Source organism: Camelus bactrianus, chromosome 33 (assembly GCF_048773025.1).
Source record: "Camelus bactrianus isolate YW-2024 breed Bactrian camel chromosome 33, ASM4877302v1, whole genome shotgun sequence".
NCBI lineage: Eukaryota > Metazoa > Chordata > Mammalia > Artiodactyla > Camelidae > Camelus > Camelus bactrianus.
Genome location: NC_133571.1, coordinates 21,155,677 through 21,174,411, shown reverse-complemented (window position 1 = coordinate 21,174,411; position 18,735 = coordinate 21,155,677).

Sequence of the window (18,735 nt, the reverse complement as noted above, 5' to 3'; positions counted from 1 at the left end):
ATGTATGGCAGTGTTTTAACAGCCAGTGATAACGAACACTGTGCTTACTCTAGTGCCGGTCGCTGTCGTAAGCGTTTTACATTTATGAACTCGCTTGTCCCTCATTGGTTTATAGACGACGCCAAGGCACACAGGGTTAGTCTTCAGCCAGTTGTACAGCTGCTCAAGAGAGGCGGGGCTGAGAGTCTGAGCCAGTACCCCTGACACCAGCTTATGCTCCAATGAAAGTAGACGTTAAGGTTGGGGAGTTGAGTCCTGGCTGCTACCTACTCATTCTAAAGCCCTTAACAGAACTGTTAAACCCTCCTCAGACTACTTCTGGCTTTCTCATCTCTCAAACGAGACTCACTGTACCTTCTGCTGGGGGTTGCTGTGGCTGAATTAGGTAATAGAAGTTTCTAAAGGGCTTAGCAGGAGGGCAAACTCCTGGTAAGTTACCCAGGCTTTGCATTGTGAGACGGTGCCAGACCGCGCAGCGGTCAAGGGAAAGAGGTCACATTGTGCTTGTGCAGTTGTATCATGAAGAGCTTAATCGGTTGTCAGCCTTTCTGAAAAGCCGAAAAGTTTCACATAATTGACATGTATCTTGCAGGAAGAGAGTCTTGATCAGTAGAGATGCCAGACGTAATTTCGTGGTTAAAATGAAACTTCAGGGTGAGACTTGAACAACCGGTCGTGGGGAGAGCCCTTGATTTCTCAAGACCCTGTTCAGGGGACACCTGCATGCAGATGGCCCGGGTGTGACGGCTGATACCAGCTGCATTGCGCCCGCTCTCTGCTAACGGAGACGCCTGCTGCAGGCTTGGCTTTGTTGTGTCGCCCCCCGGCTCGTGGGCTCGGTAACACACCCGGAGCAGGAGCTGCACTCGGAGCCGCTGCAGGAAGGATCAGAGGGGAAGACGTGGTGCTTCACCAGAGAGTTGCTCAAGAGAGATGACTTTGTCTCCATTTTTGAAAGGTAAAACTTGCGGTAAATGATAAAGGTTTTCCTTTATTTCCCATTATTCTCTGCCAGTGCAGAGCGGGTCTGCCGCTCTAGTCTCTGCTGTGCTGCTGCCCAGAGGGGCTCCTCAGAGAGCACTGTCACCCGACCCGGGGCCGCTGGAGACGCGGCGCTGCTAGCAACCCCTCGCCGTCAGGACTGGCTAGGCTCATGCCGCAGTGACATTACCCAAATCTCAACACCTTAACGCAGAAAAGGGTGTATTTCCTGCTCAGTCTGCTGCAGGTCAGGTGCCCCTCCTGGTGACAGTCTTCTGTGCGGCCACTGGGCTCCCCCACCCTTTGGCTACGTCATCTGAAGACGCAGGTGCCTGGGATGGTGTTGCAGGGAGGGGACCACGGGGTGGGGTGGAGGGGTCCTTGCAGGTAGTTAGAATGTGGCCCAGAGGAAATGCAGGTCGTTCCTGCTCACAGCCTGAACGCATCCCAAAGCCCTGCCCAACCATGGGGAAGGTGACCAGCTCAGTGTGGTCACCCGGTGCCTGGAGAGAGAGCCGCCCCGGGAGCAGGGAGCAGCCCCGACGTCTGCACACCTCTCGGCTCTCCGCCTGATTCCTCCCCTTACACCGCTTACTGACGACCGACCGTATCCTCGCCTCGGGAAACAATGCTCCCTACTGTGAACCCCCAGACAGTCTCTGAGGTAATAGTTCTCCAGACAAAAGAAACTGAGGGGCAGGTTGCCTGGTGAAGGCCACATTTGGGGGCCCCACAATGGTGGCGAGAAGCTGGCCTGCACCCACAAGTTTCAAGATCGTAGATTCAAGAAAAGCTTCTGGAGGTAAAAAGAAAGTGACTTGTTCAGTCCTGAGAAATGGAGGAAGGCTGGCCAGAGGCAGGTACTCTGGAGGCTGTTGGTGAGTCAGCCACCCTCTGCCCCCCGCCGTCCCCGCTCCATCACTCGGCCTGGCTGACCTCGTTCTTCGATCAGTGTGCCTCCTCCGCGCATCTCAACCTCTGCCCTGCAGCTCCTGCCCCGCCGTGCTCGGGTGCCCGTGTCGGTGCGATTGCTCCCCCACTTAAATCTTTGCCCAAATGTCACCACCTTAGGAAAGACTTCCCTTGACCGCTGTATCTAAAATAGCATCTCTCATTGCTCCCAATCCACCTCCTCTGTTTTCCCCTTTTATATGTGTCTATATGACGCATGGTACGTTTGCAAATAGGTTTGTTGAATGAATGGATAAATGTTTAAGAAAGAGAAGATTTATGGAAACGAAAACTTTAGAAAACCGTTATTTTGCCCACGCTCAGCCCTGCAGGAAAGGGCTGCGTTTGTAACCACGGGGCGGCTCCAGATGCCTCTCCGGGAGAGCCGTGCTGCGAAGGAGCCGCCAGATGGCGCTGTCGACTCGCTGGTCACTCACCGGTGTCCTGTTCGTGGGCGAGGGCGGAGGGGGCCTCCGTGGTGCCCGGCAGGCTGCGGCCCCCTCCTCCCCTCTCTCCCACTTTCACGAGCGCACTTCAAGGGCACCGACCTGGCAGCGGACACTGGGGGCCCATATGACCCTTTTTTTGGAGCCGGCCCTGGAAAGAGAAGGTAAGATTTGAGCCGTGATCCACAGCACTTGGATAGAATGTCATCTGCCCCCTGGACTCTAGCGAAGGGGTGCTTTCATTATAAGATGCCATAATTTCTTTTTATTTATTCATTTACTTATTTATTTATTTTTTATCGACGTTTAGTTGATTCACAATGTCGTGTTAGTTTCTGGTGTACAGCACAGAGATTCATATATATATACTTTTCATATTCTTTTTCAGTATAAGTTATTACAGGGTATTGAATATAGTTCCCTGTGCTGCACAGTAGGACCTTGTTGTTTCTCTGTTTTCTATATAGTAGTGTGTATCTGCTAATCCCAAACTCCTAATTTATCATCCTCCCCCTGCCCGCACTGGCTTTCCCCTTTGGTAGTCAGCAATTTGTTTTCTATGTCTATGAATCCATTTCCGTTTTGTAAATAAGTTCATTTATGTCATTTTTTTCAAAAAGATTCCACATAGAAGTGATATCATATGACATTTGTCTTTCTCTGACTTACTTCACTTAGTATGATCATCTCTAGGTCCATCCACGTTGCTGTCAGTGGCATTATTTCATTCTTTTTTATGGCTGAGATGCCATGATTTCTAAGTGTGATTTCATGGCTTTAAACTCTCCAATACTGTTCATTGCTGTTTTTAGGAAATGGCATAAACATTTAGAGTCTGGCTTCTCCGCTTTCATAGGCTAAGTCCAAGCAGGGCTTCTGAGCCTCCACAGAGTTTCCAAACTTGGACGCACTTCAGAATTACCTGCAGAGCTTGCTTAAAAATATAGATTTCTATGCCCTGCTGAACTAGTTGTCTCTTCGATGGCCAGAGAACTTGTATTTTTCAAGGACCTCCCCAGGAGAGTCAGAGTCAGACACTGTTGTTCCCCGGGGAGCTCCCCCCACCCCCCGCTCCCTTCTGGAACCAGCCAGCTCTGCCCTCCACCCCGCTGCTTGACGGGGGCTTCCCGGGCACCTGTGCAGTGCCACCCCAGTTTGGTTTCACGATCATCATTGTTAATGAGCATCTCCCCAGCCCCCACCCCCAAGAGATCACATGATCCCAAGGTTTAGAAAATAACAGAATAAATAGGTTTAGTTTTTTAACGGCAGTATTTCTTAGAGATGCGCAGGACAGGTGTATGTGAAAACCTCTAAGGCAGAGGGTTTGGTGTTGGATGACAGAATAGCTCTTCAGAACCCCTTTTAGGAAGCATGTCCAGTTGAATATGGTGTGGACTAGGCATCAGGAAGTTTTGGTTTTGGCCACACCTCCTTTATTAATAGCAACGCGACCACCTGATTTATCCCCACCTGATTCCACACCAGATCTGAGGAAACGGGCCATGTGGCTTTGCTAAGTTGTTCCCTCTCTTGAAGCCTCCACTGCCTCATCTGTAAGTTGGGGGTGGTGATCGCAGCCATGACACCCTCAGAACCGGGAGGACGAATGCAGACCCTCATTATGTGAGAAAACGCTCTGAAGAGAGTAGGTGACACGTGTGTGGACCGTGGTGGTGACCAGTAACTTTCAGGAGTAATTTTAGCCGCGGGAGCAGGGACACGGGCACGGCCGGGGTCCTCTCCTAAGGGCCGGGGCCCGGCAGCTGGGAGCTGTGCGGCCGCTCTGTCTGTCTGTCTGTCTGTGTGTGTGGCCGCCTGGGAGGAGGCCTGACCGTGACCCCGGGGACAGTCCCCCGGGGGAGGGCGCTGTCGGCGGCGGCACCGCATCTCCGCGCTCCTCCCCGCGCGGCCCGAGCAGCCCCGCCCGCATCCGCCCCGAGGTCGTGGTCGGGGCGGTGGCGGCGCGCGCCCAGGCTCACAGGCCCTGACGTCCCCGCTGCCGGGAGGCCGCGCGCCCCCCGGGCCCCGCTGGCAGCCAAGTCCCCGCGCCGCCCCGCCTCCAGCCCCAGGAGGCCGGCCCGCGGCCTCTGCATTTGGGCAGCTGGCGTGCGGTCTCCCGGCAGCCGGGCAGGGGCTGCGGGTCGGCGGGCAGCTGTCAGCGCTGTGCCTGGGCCTTGAGGAGGAAATGACTGTTAACCATTAATATGATTTCTTTCCAGAGAATCCTGAGATTTTACAGCTCGAAGCATCCTTAGAGAGTCGCTGTAGCCCACACTTTAAAACTGTGGGAACCGAGGGTCGTTGCCGCCCCTAAAGGGGCACAACCCGTCCCTGACAGCCGGCCCCACCGCCCCGCGCCCTCCCCCACTCCCACCACCAGGTCGAGTCGGGGCATCGCCTGGCGTGTGAGCGCAGCCCAGCCCGGCTCCTGCACCCGGCGTGGGTCCACCTCTCCCCCGTGGTCCCAGCAAAACTGCAGAAGGAATAAACCCACACTAACAATATTAAGAATCATTATTACCCCAGTGCTGCGCCCCCTGCTTATACCCTGCACTTGTTTTCAACCCCTTAAGTATTGGCCCAGAGGACAAATGAGGAGAAGCCAGTCTCAGCAGACAGGGTCTCCCCGGAGTCAGCTCAGAGATGCTCCAGCTCAGACGGTGGAGTCTGGAGGCAGGGCCTGGGCTGGTGGGCGACCCAGAGCCCCACGGAGATACCGCAGGTGCCTGGCACAATGAATGTCCTTGCCAGTCATTGCGGGGACTCTGTTCCCATGAAGCCATCTTGTCTCTGACTTCTGTACCTGGACTCCCAGCCTCACGTGATTCAGGGGCAGGGTCCTCAGGCTTGGTGACCTGTCTGGGCCTGGACAGACCTGGGGATGCACAGGACTGATAAACAGCTCTGGGGGAATGGCTGGCCCTGCTCCAAAGCCTGGGCTACTGGGAGGCAGAAAGGTCTTTTCCTGAGGCTTTCGGAAGGAAGGAAAATTCATGGCTGGGGTGTCAAACAAGGAAGGGCCAAGGGGAGAAGCAGACAGCCCCACGGTGAGGAGCAAGGAGGAGAGTGCAGGCTGACGAGGTGGTTCTGCATCCCTCCTGCCCCAGACTCGTCCGCGTCACACTGGGCTTTCTGAGCAGATGGCCCGCAGAGTGGCAGTCCTCGGCTCCAGGACGTCTGGTAATGAAGGCAGCACACTGGGAGCCTTGTGGCTCTGAGGAGGGGGAAGGGCACACAGGGACAGTCATTCATGCCCCAAACATGCCTCGCACGTCTCCCTGGGACCAGACGTGGGGTGGGGCTGGGCCGGGAGGCAGAAGGCATGGTCCCCACCCCCAGCCTGGTCCTGGGCTCAGCTGCCTGGCTGCCCACGCAATGCCGAGGGCTCAGGCTCCTCTCCCAGAACCCACGCCCAGCGCCCCAAGGTCGTGTGGCTGATGGGGGCCACATGTTTCAGTGCTGAGCCGGAGGAAGAGTGCCCCATCCTTGCTGTCCTTGTATCCACTCTCCTGTGCTCTGATGACCTTGAAGAGCCTTCTGTTCCTCTTGTCCCAGTTCGGTTTCCATGGGAACTGGAGTGGCGGCGTCATCACTCTGCTGAGGTGAGATGCCCCCACGATGGCATGAATACGCAGAGGAGAGCTATCGGGGAAGAATAAGCCATCTCAGAGGGGACCTGCAGGGCACTCCCGACATTCTGCTTCCTTCTCCTCCCGAGCCAGGTGTTTTGTTAAACGTGCACAAGTGCAGGGAGGCGGTGGGAAACAGGTGCTCTCTCCCGTTTCCTCCGGATCTTTGGCCCTTAGCAACTGTCCTGCACCTGGCTGGTGTGATAATTACTTACTGAGTGAATTCATGGGTGAGGGCTGTGAGTAGGTGAAGCACTGTGACGTCCTCCCCATAAATCCAGGTGACCACATGGAGCTTTGAGTTCTGTCCTCTCCCCAAATTTACCATTTGGCAACGTGACTTCCAGACACAGTCGTGAATCACTGTGGATGTATTTTATTTGAACTTCTCAAAAAAGCTAATGGTACATTTAAGAGTGGTCACTTACAGCCAAGCTGATTGACAGCCACTGAACTTTCTGGAACGGGCTGTGGGCTGTGCAAGTCCCTGGACAGTGGGACAGATTCCGAGCGAGCCATCTCCTAACTTTAGTTCTTAGGGAGCCCTTGAGAGCGTGGACTCTGGAGCCAGTCTGCCTGGGTTCAAACCCTAGCTCTGCTGCTTAGTTGCTGAGTGAGCCTGGCCAGGGCGCCTCATCTGTCTGAGTCTCAGTGTCCTCATCCATAAAGTGGGACGATAATAGGTTCCATCTCATAGGTTTGCTGTCTTAAATGAATTAACACATGTGGAGTGCTCAGGACGGTACCTGCGCATAGCAAGTCCTAGACATCTTTTTACCATCATCATCCTATTTTATTCACTCTGAGATACATTTTTTCCCCCCATTTTGACATCTCTGAAATCTGAAGATTTTCCTTCTATCTTCTGGGAACGTAACATACGGTGTGCCTAACCGTGGATTGTATAGTAAAACGCATTATCTTGCTGTTGTTACTAGCCTGTCTCTAGCCCCGTGTCAGGTCAGGAACGAGGATGCACGCGCTTGTTGCAGAGACCAGGTTCTCTCCCCCCTGCCCGTCTCTCGGGCCCTCCCTTCCCGACGTCCGATAATGACAGGTTTGCCGCTGTGAGCGTCAGTGCGCGCTCAGCCCAGCCCAGCCAGGCAGACAAGCAGCGCTGACACGGGACGTGCAGTCCTTCTCTGTAGCCCTCGAGACAGACATTCTAGCTGGTTCTTCAGTGCTGGGGAGGTGGGTGCCTCAAGCTGCATCGTTCTGACCACAGAGAGAGTTTTGTGTCTGTATTAGTCAGAGTTCTCCAGACAAACAGAACCAACAGGATGTGTCCTTAGGTTTGTTTTAAGGAATTGGCTCGTGGGTTTTGTGGCTGGCAAGTCCCAAACCTGCAGAGTAGGTTAGCAGCCTGGAGTCCGGGGAAGGAGCTGTCAAGCCTGCCGGCCGTCTGCTGCGAGCTCCTTCCTGCTCCGGGAGAGGCCAGTCTTCTGTTCTACTCGGGAGAGGCCCACCCGCATTATAAAGCGCAATCTGCTTTACTCAAAGTCCATCGATTTAAACGTTAATCGAATCCGAAACACCCTCCAGAGTGATGTCTGACCCAGGATCTGGGCACCTTGGCCCAACGAAGCTGACACACAAATTCTCCTCCGCAGTGACTCAGCGGGCGGATTCCGGGAGCGAAGAGCCGCATTTGTGAAAGCCCCTCCGTGCCCGGGGAGACGCCACCCCAGGAGAAGTCCCGGTGGGCTCAGCTGGGCTTTACTGCTGTGTGTTCTGTTCCCCCCACGACACGCCTGCGTGAGAGGCAGGAGTAACTTCACTTTGTAATGAAGAGAACAATCAGAGGCTAAACGACTTATTGGTAGGTAACTCTGGGAAACCAGAAGATGCACCATCCGAACCCAGGTTTCTCGGCCTTCCCTCTTGCTCGTCCAGGATGACGACAGTTATTGCTGCTGCTCCGCCAGCAACACAGTGAGCACGCCTGCTTACTAGCTTTCAGGCGCCGTTCTAGGCACGTTACATACCTCGACCTTCTTTATCCACTCAGTATACTAACCCTGCCCTGCCTAGAATTCTGAAGACAGACGTGATAAACAAGTCGTCGGAAGGTGCCAGACGCCTGCAGGGACGTTGCCTGGGCACCGATGCCCAGGAGGCCCTGTGCTGCCTGGGCCAAGTCAGCTGCTCCCCCACCGCCCCGCCAGCTTGCGTCCCTGCCATTTCCACTGAGCGAGTGACTGATGCCTGTGCGGAGCAGACGTGCCCTCTCCACGGCGTTCTCACCTCATCAGTTCTTAGCACCTTCTAATGGCTTCTGAGATTAGCTCCTATCTTAGTTTGACACGCTTGATGATGAGGGGACGACAGACACAGGAACCCGGGATGCTGGCAACGCCCCGGGCCCTCCGAGGCTCCCCTTCCCGCGCTCTTGTTTTGTGCCTCTTCTTGATTGCCAGTAGCTCAGCCCGACCATCCTCCTGAGAAATGTGGACCCTGTTGGCAGGACATCTGTCTGTCTCTGCGCGGTCCCTTAAGAGCTGGAGTCCTGATGTGCAGCTGGGAGCCCCGAGGTCCTTCCCCTTCCCCTGACTCCTGTGTGGATTCCTTTCTGCAGTAAAAGCTGCTTTATCTTTTTTTAAAATTGAGGTACAGTCAGTTATAATGGGTCAATTTCTGGTGCACAGCACAATGTCCCAGTCATATGCATACATACATACATTCGTTTTCATATTCTTTTCATTAAAGGTTATTACAAGAACTTGAATATAGTTCCCTGTGCTATACAGAAGAAATTTGTTTTATTCAATCTATTTTTATATAAAGTGGTTAACATTTGCAAGTCTCAGACTCCCAAATTTATCCCTTCCTACCCTCTTTCCCCTGGTAACCATAAGATTGTTTACTATGATGACTGGATAAGGAAGTTGTGGTATATTTATACAATGGAATACTACTCAGCCATAACAAAGAATAAAATAATGCTATTTGCAGCAACATGGATGGACCTAGAGATTGTCATTCTAAGTGAAGTAAGTCAAAGAAAGAGATATCATACGATGTCACTTCTATGTGGAATCTTAAAATAATGACACAAATGAACTTAAGGAAAATGCCATATGACATCACTCATATGAGGAATCTAAAAAAAAAAAAAAAGAAAAGACACAAATGAAATCATCTACAAAACAGAAACAGAGTAAAAGCCCCTTCATCTTGCATGTCAGTCCAGAGGCTGGTGTTGAGGGAGTCACAATAAAAGAAAGGAAATGTTGCCCTGACAGACGGCCAGCTGGTAGACACTCAGCACATCTAGGGAACATGGGTCATCATTCTGTGTGAGTGGTGAATGCCTCCGGGCATTCAGTGGGGTGAGGAGCACCAGGGCTAGGTGGGGCAAGAAGAAAAAGGGTTTTGGCTTCATCTGGGCAACAAAGGATCAACAGGATTTTCGAGAGGCAAAGAGAAGGGAGGAGGAGGCGATGGGGAAAGCCGGGGAAGAGTGAGACATTCCTTGGAGAGGGGTTCTCCACTGTGGCGTCACCTGGGTGCCGCGTTGTCTCAGGGATCACCTGTTGATGATGGTGTGGCCTCCTCCTCTCTCCTCCTGACGTTTCCCAGCAGCGTTTAAACATGCGGAGTCTGCAGCATCTTTAAACAGCAGCAGACAATCAGAACCCTGACACCACCTTCCTCCACCCCGTTTCTCTCCAGACACCCCCACTGCCTTAGTCCTCTCCTCAGCCTCAGAGCCAGGCTTCCAGGAGGCGTGTCTTACACCTCAGTTTTCTCACCTCACACACCCTTTGGCCCCTCTAGGTGGCCCCGCTGCCCGCAGCCCTGAAGCAGGTCTCGCTCAGGACCTTTTCAGCCCTCATCACACTACCTCTTAGCGGGCACACCGTCACCACCCTCTCTCTCTGCTCCTTGAAGTGCTCTTTCCTTTGTCCTTAATGAGCCCGGGCAGCTTCTGCTGGTGTGTCTCCCATCTAGCTGACTGTTCTGTTCAGGCTTTTTCCCATCTCAACATTTTCCCTCGGATGTATCACAGGAACTTCATAACCGACACGTAAAAAGTGAGACTGACTATTTTCCAAAGCCTGGTCATTCGCCACTGTTTTCTGTCTCAGTGAACGTTACCCCATTCATCCAGGGGCTTGAGCCCCAAGTGGGGGGGTCGTTCTGCACATCTCTCACCTACCCCCCAGCTTCTCTCCTGCCTCACGATGAGGTCCTGCCAACTGTAACTCTTAAATACCACCGAGGCCGTTCACTTCTTTTTATATCGTGAGGGTTAATTTTGTGTGTCCGCTTGACTGGCTACAGAACACGTAGATTAAACATGGTGTCTGGGTGCAAAATTAGCATTTGAATCATTGGACTCAATAAAGTAGACGGTCCTCCCCAAGGGGAGCGGGCCTCCTCCTGTCCATCGAGGGCCCAAATAGAGCAAAAGGCAGAGGTAGGAAGAAGTTACCCCCTTTTTCCTGCCCCACTGCTGGGCTGGGACATCTCCCATCAGCTGCTCCCGCTCTGGGACTGGGGTTTATGCTTTCGGTTCTTCCGGTTTCCCAAACGTTGGGCTCAGACTGAATTATACCCCCAGCAGATGGTAGATCATGGGACATCTCAGCTTCCAGAACCACAGGAGCCAATTCCTCATAACAAATACAGACAGACAGACACACAGACAGACAGACCTTCTCTCCTCCTTGTTCTGTTTCTCCAGAGAACCCTGACTAAATCAGATTTTGGTACCAACTCTGGTTGTAAAGGGACAGAATTTGAAGGATGAGTTTTGTGAATTTGTCGTGGGGTTTCTGGAATTGGCTCTCTAAGTTGATGGGATTTAAAGATGCTAATGACTCTATTTCCAGTCGTAGTCCAGGACATGAACTGTTTATCAAGATCTGCAAAACACCCACACTGGATGCTCCTAGTTGACCACTTACAAGAAGCAAGATGCTGTGTATATGACACTTTTGAACCCTTTCGGAAATGAATGGACATAACGACCTTAGCTGGCTGCTCCTAATGTCTCTGGACAAAACAGCAATAGGAAAGGCTCAGCTCCGGGATTTGAATTCCCAGCTCCGGTGCCGCATGAGTGACCTAGTGTCTGTGTGTGCCCTGATGAGACCCTTGTCCTCTGCAGCTGCAGGACTGAGACGGTGGTGGAAATTCAGATGCAGAGCTCAGGTGGCTGACTCATGGCACAAGGTGATGCTACTTGACTTACCATGCACGTGGCTGCCTTACCAGGCGAGCTGAATTCCCAGCCTGCTAGGGTGTCTACTGACAAAGCAAGGGCATTGGCCAGGGACGGATAGGATCCTGGGTTGAAATGGGGACAGGGGGAAGATCACAATGAACCTGGGGACGTTAAGCCCCTGAATTCTGATGAGTCCTCTTGACCAGCGGAAGAGGACTCCCCACTCGCAGGGGTATCATCCTTTGTGCTCCCATCCGAGGAGGTTAACCCTGCGTTGCCTGAAGACACTGTGATGACCTCCCTGAGGGAGTTGCCTCTTAAGACAGTACTGATTCTCTTCCTGCCCTGCCCCCAAATCCACGCACATGACACACACAGACGCGTTCTATTAATATATTTACAAGGTATTATATATTATATACATGTCTCCTGTGGGTCTGTGTCTCTGGAGAACCTAACACCTACTTCTCCCCAGCTGCCGGCGTCCCCTCCCCGGACGTGTCAGTCTCTTCCTCACCCACTTCCCCACACCTGCTCCTGCCCCAGCTCCATCATCCCCAACGCTGCTGCAGCCAGGTACCATCTCCACGTCACCGTCACCCCAGAGGCAGCACTGTGCCCCCAGGGCCGTGCCCTGTGCAGGTGCCCGCCGGCTGCCCTGTCTGAGTGGTGGGTGGGGGGCGCTTCCCCTCCAAGGTCAACAGATGGTGGCAGCTGAGTGAGCAAAAGGTTAGAGGGTCCTGGTGGGGCTCTGAGCACAGCTGGCCTCTCGATGACTCCGACCTATGGAGGCTGAGCCGTCCCTCTGACCTATCACCCTGGGGAACAGGAGCTGACTGGTGTCGGCCAAGAGGGGCCATGTGTGCATTGGGGTAGGGTCAGGGAGTCTGGGGGGGGGGGGAGCCTGAGTTTGGGTTGCAGAGGAGGAGGAGGTCCTGCCGGGGTAATGAGGCTGTTGGGGGGCAGGGAAGACAGCTTGGCCCAGGAAGTCCTTGTAAGGCCAGTAATTGGGCGGCAAATACTGGGATGGAGAAGTGAAGGGAGAGGGGACAGGAGGGACTGAGGGAAAGGCGGGGCAGGCGAGGATGCCGCCATTCGTGGCGGAGAAGAAGGTTCCTTTCTCTGCACGTGGCCTGCAGTTTAAAGGGAGAGGAGTTGGTCTTTACAGAGATGCCACTTGGAATGGGGCCCTGCCCGTGAAGTCTCAGATTAATTCCCAGACAGTTACCACTGTGCTCCAGCAGGGAAAGAGATGTGGAGGTTCAATCTGGGCCTGTGTGACTGGAAAAGCTTTTCTCTTCCCAAGATGGTGTGCACACTCCAAGTTCAGACCAAGGTGCTTCCCGCCCCTCGGCTGTGCTGCTGGAAGCTCATGGTGGGATGCGAACGTGCCCAGAGGACGTTACCGTTTGCACGTGGTTTTCTATCTATAACTCTCATGGAAACTAGCAAGGCAGTGGTTATTATAATCAACTCAAAGGTCAGTAAGGAGAAAGTAAGCTGAAGAATGATGAATTAATGACAGCCATGGATCCTGGAGGGTTGTGTTTCTTGGGTATCTGTGTTGTAAATGGGGGAGTGAAAAAGTCACCGTCTACTGGGCTTTTTTAAAATTTTGGCTGAAGGATTTTGCCACAGAAATGGAAGCACAGCTGTCCTGGGAATGGACGTGTCCTGATGGACGGTCACCCTGGAAAGGAAGGGCTCTGACTCATGACACACGAAGACCATCTTCAAGTGAATGAAATGAACAAAGTGGAACTATTTGGATCAGTTCATGGAACTGCAGCTGAGGCTGCTTCTGAATTATCTTCCAGAACAGGCTGTTCTAGGCAGAGCGAATAGAAAGTAAGGGAGATGGGGTAGAGTGAGGGGCGGTGATGTAGGAATCAAATTTTATATTATCTATTAATAAAGTTCTGTGCCTCTGGTTGATTTCCTACCCTTTCCTCCCAGCGGTGTCACATTGCAAAAGAAGCCCACTGTTTCGTTCAATCCGCTTTTCTGCCCACCAGCTATTTCACAGGATTGCGCAGTCTCTTCTCCAGCTGCTCTGAAAATGCAACTCTGTGAGGAGAATATGGAAATACAGTGTTTCCCGCTAGCTACATGCCGGACATCACAACGGAAACCAACGAGGTGACATCGAGTTTAAGGGAATGCTTCAGAAGTGAAAACGGGCAGTGGAAAGCTAAAGAAATTGCCAAGCTGCAATGTGAGAAAGAACTCATTAGGAGAGGTTTCAGAGCAATCTAGATCATGTGGCATGCAAGAGGGAAAGAAAAATGAGCCAGATCCAGAGGGAAGAGAAGAGGGCGTCGGGCAGGAGCCCAGGGATCCTCTTGTTCAGAGGTGGCCTCTCTCGTTTGCCCTCCGGGAGCTGGTGCGCGTGGGAACAGGCGGGTCTCCGCGTCGGGGACTTTGAAGGGTGTGCTCTGCTTAGGCTGGGGGAATGTGTGGTCCTGCTGTGTTCCTCCCTCATGGCTCTTCTGTGGGTTCCTCGCTCAGCATCTCCTCGGAATCCCAGGGGTCTTAGAAGCCGTATTTGTGCCTGTCTCTGGGAGGTTCTCTGAAGTTACCTCTCACGGAGTGCTGGAGGCCAGGGGCACTTGCGTCTTCAGCTCCTCCGCTGCCCTCTTAGTCCAGCTTGCCATCCTTTCTCACCCAACCGGCCTCCTAACAATCCGCTTGCCATTCTCCACTCTTCCCAAGATTAATTATTCTAAAAAATGATAATATTTTGGTGTTGAAAGATTGCTCTTAAGATGATCGAAATCTGTACCAGCACGGTAGCCCTGTGCTGCCCAGGCCCCGCGGTCCTCCAGCCCCGACTCCCAGCACCAGTCCTCCTGCCTTCCCCGACCCCACCTTCCTTTTAGATCCCAGAGCATCGTTCCCCCCTCACCCAGTCTGGGTCTTTCCCAAAGCAACACCTGCTCCCGGAGGGCTTTCCTTCACCCCGCCTCTTCCTGGTTAGGCCCTTCTCAGGCTTCAGTGCTCAGCTCCAACGCCACTTCTCCAGGCCAGCTAAGATCCCCTGTGACATGCTTTGTGTGCTTGCATTGCGCCGTATCACAGGGCCGGCCAAGAGTGTAAGCCTGCCCTGCGTGGGGTTATTTGATGAATGCCTGCGTCCCACTGGACTGTACGCTCCTGGAAGGCAAGAATGGTGTCTCTTCTGCCCACTGTGGAAACCCCAGGCCTGAGCGCTGAGCCAGGTCTGTGGTGTCCTCGCCCTCCCCAGCACGGGCGCTCTGGGGAGATCTGCTCAGTGACCGGGTGTGAGAGGCCGGACTGCAAGGTTCTGCACAAAGTCCCTCAGTGGCTCTGGAATTTCCAGTTGGGAAATGCTGCCTCCCTTGGGCCATCTCCAGTGATATGAACAGAGAGGGCTACAGTACGGGGTGGGGGCGGGGGGCAGGATGGCCTGAGTTTTTCCAGGTCTGTAGAGGAAAGGCTGTGATTCCTTTTTTTTAGGAATTTTTTTTTTACTTGGAGCATGACAAAACATTCTGGAAATGGTGTTTACAATTGTAACATAAGAAAAAGTGATGCGTGGAGCCAGTCCATGCCTGTGTTATGGCGAGGAGGAGCCCAGTGAACACCCTAACACTCAGACTTGTTCTCTGCCTCTTGTGAACTGTGCAAATCACAGATGGTAAGTGACTGATAAAACTGGTCGACCGGGTCTACAAGGGTAAACTGAAGCCGATGAACATGCTCTGAAAGTGGCAGGTGTGGAGGGTATGAAGGTTTTGCCTGCAATGCCTTTTAACAGAACATTTTACATGTGCTAAATCATCAATACTGCTGTGAATACTGATTTTACAGACAACACCTGCCTTTGGGGGTCTTCTTTCAGTAATTGTTCATGAACGTGTCCATGTGTTTTAGCTCGTTCTTTCCTCTAGTAACCGACAACATGCACCTTTCTGTGTCTTTAAAACAGAGTAAGATGATTGGCCAGTGAGATGAATCAGAGCACCCTCCACCCAGCTCGGCCGTGGACTCCCAAAGGACAGGAACCATGTCTCATTCGATCCTGTTTCCCCAGCTCCTGGCAGGATGCTCAGAACAGAGAAGATGCTCACCAGTGTTTGCTGAGGAAGTAAGTAAATGATGACAAGTGACCTAAACGGATGCCTGAACAGACTTCCGGGGACATCCTTTTCCCCTTGTAAAGAACCGTCTCTGGAGCCCTTCCATCGTGAAAAGCGTTTTGCTCTGTTGTTGCTTTAAATACAACCTTATTGTCATATGCAGAGGAGGACAGAATAGTGAGTTTAACTTGGGGGCTAACATCCTTGGAGGAGCCTTTAGAGAAAAAACCTAGGGCGCAAGGAGGTGTAACGCAGCGGGCGGTGAGCACAGGCGCCTCAGGAACTCGGGATTGAAACCGGGACAGGAGATCCTGCAGGGGGAGGGCAGGGAGCAGAGTGAGAGCTGGGTTTCTCTGGGGGTCACGCAGAGCAGTGCCAGTTTTCGAGGTGTTATATGCATGTCAGACACATGAGCCACGCTTTGCAGAATGAAGTTTCCCTCTTTAAAGGGGAAACTCTAAAGGCTTTGGAAAGAGACTGGCTTTCTCTTTCAGATGCTGCCTGAAGGTGCTGCAGTGAAAGGAGCCTATTTGGGTCGAGGGGGGAGGAGCTGCCACGGTCAGGGCCGTGCGGGAGGAAGGCTTCCCCCACAGCCTGAGTGTCCAGAGCGCAGCCTGACAGCCCGGGTTGATGGCTCGTCTGCAGCCCAGACGCAGGTGGGAGATGCAGCAGGTGGGCCCGGGGTGTGGCTCGTGCCACATAGTGGTCCTCGCACAGTCTCATCAGTGTCGGACGCGGAGGGCTGGGCAGTTTGTACTTGGAGTGAATTTGCTCAGAATGGCTCCTGAGTTCACAACTTGTTAATATTTATGAAGAAGTACTTAGAATTATCTGTGGCTTCAGACCTTCAGGGCCAAGCTCAAGTACAGCCAGACTGAGCAGCTCAGAAAATGTCCCAACCTGGCCGATGACCCGTGACCCTGGGGGAAGGAGGGCCACGCCTCTTAGCCCACACCATCTAGAGGAGACGGTGCCGGGCGCCCCTCTGATAAAACCCTCTGCATTGGCCTCTACTGTTCTTGGAGTGAAATCCACACTCACAGCAGTATCTCCCAGGCAGGCAGGTCTGAACTCCTCCAGCCCCCTGCCCCCAGGGCTGCAGCCTCCGGCCTTTTCTCCCGGCATCTTGCCCCACAGGGCTTTCACACGCACGCACGCTGCTCTCTGCCCAGCATCCCTCAGCCCGACCACTGCGCCTGGTCAGCCCAGCCCTCCTTCTGTGCCCAGTGCCAGCCCCCGGCGCCTCCTCAGAGCGGGTCCCACCCTGCTGTCCTCCACCTCAGGACCCTGTGAGTTTCCTCCACAGCCCTTCTTGCAAACTCTCATCCTTTCAATCCTTTGTGTACTTCCTCTGCCTCCCTCCCTGCTCCCCTCCGGACGGCAAATTCTCTGGTGGGCAGACAGGTATCTGATAGCTGCTGAATCCATGTAGAAGGTGCTGGGTGAGCGCTGACTGAGGAATGTGTAGGGAAACTGGGGCAAAAGTCAGAGACCCTTTGGACGTCGTGCAGAGTTGGTGCCATGTTTTCTGATGCGTAGTTTTTACCTCTAACTGGTGAGATGTTGGAATGCCTAGCAGAGCTCCCCTGAGCCAGGAGGGAGTGGTCAGGATGGACGGCTGCTGGACCCGGGGCCAGGTTCTCCTGCCGTTGTGGACCCACTGGAATCCTGGGACACATGTGAAGAGGAAAACTCCCCCATGGGATTCTTTCCTTATATACAAAAAGGCCACAGGGACCCCCAAAGGTGGGGGTGTGTCCGCTGGGCAGAATTCTAGTCTGGTGCTTAACATGAAGGGGAGGAGGGGGTGCTGTGTGAGTGCCGTTCCTGACTGGGAGCCACAGGCAGCTGAACAGCCACGTTTCCATCCATCAGGTGCACCTGGCTTCAGCAAACACCCTTCCCCTCTTTCCCATCTGTCTCCACGGACCAGATGCAGTTGGACTCTTCCTCTCTGAGCGGACAGATGGCGGGTGAATTCCTGAATGACCATGGCTGATCACTTCCTCGGGTTCAGAGAGAACACAGGCACGGCTGTGAAGGCTCGGGTCGCGCAGGGCGGACTGCAGTCCCCTCTGTGAGCATGGCTATTTACCAGGTGATTTGGAAGCTGACAGGGACATGCGGTGTGTGCACACAAAGGGATCCTCAATGCATGTGCTTATCTACGACTTTCCTATGACCCACAGCCCTAGATTCTCCACTTACACTGTTGCCACTTGGTAGAAGAATGATGCTCAAAGCACACTCTCACATGCCCAAATTCTCACAAATTCCTCCCCTGTGATTTAGGATTTTTGCCTCCGCGAAGGTACTCGAGGTTATAAAATAAAATAAAATAGTGGCAGCTTCTGAGTGAAAGTAAATTGTCCCTTAGGAAAAAAAAATCTGCAGCCTTTCTGTTTCTGAAACTCCTTCCTGGGCATTTATTGGCCATGAAGAAACTGACACCCCTTATGACACCCGTTATGGCTGGTACTTAATGGTCGACAGGGACGCCTAGGGTGTGTGTCCTGTGCTGGGCCCCAACCTGGCACAGGCAAAGACTGGTCCTTCTGGGCCAAGGCGGGTTTTCTGTGGATAATGTGCAGATTTTTGCTTTTTATTAGAAATGCGTGCAAGTCCTCTTTCCCCAAAGCGTAATCCAGGCTTGACTTGGCAGATGTGTCCACCGGGGGGCCCGTTTCTTGCCCCTTGACTCGGCGTTTCCCTCCTGACACTGGACAGCATTTGTGGTGCAACCTCCAGCCAAGAGGCATCTCCGCAGGCACACAGCCGCTGTTCCCAGAACCTCCCGGCCTCTGCCTGTGGTTTCTATTTCCCGTCGCCGCCGTGAAGGCCATTTCACCCTCCGTATTACCAGGTGCCGTTGCCTGGGAGGCCCTGCACCTGCTTTGGTCTGGGTCACGTGCACTCGTCTGCTTCTGCTATGGGTAGAATGTTTGTGTCCCCCCCGCCCCAAATCCATATGTTGAAATTCTGACTCCTAATGTGAAGGTCCTAGGAGGTGGGCCTTTGGGGTGCCTCGGTCATGATGGAGCCCTCGCGAGGGTATCAGTCCTTATAAGACAGGCCCCTGAGGCCTCCCTTGCCCCCTTCACCGTAAGACACAGCGAGAAGACAGCTTTCTAGGAGCCAAGAAGCAGGCCCTCACCACACACCAGGTCTGCTGGCGCTTTGAGCCTGGACTTCTGAGCCTACCGAACTGTGAGAAATCAGTGTTTGTTGTTCCAGCCACCTGGTCTGTGGCATTTTGTCATCGCAGCTGGACCAGCCTAAGGCACCTGGTCACCACGGGCGGGCCATCGCACCAGACACGGGAGACGCTCCCACACATCGGTGCTGTACCACCTCCCACAACATAAAACACTGCTCCTCGTTCTGAATCACAGCCTGGAGAGCTGTTTCATCCTCTCAGAATGGTCTAAAGGAGGGATCTTTCATTAACCTCTTTT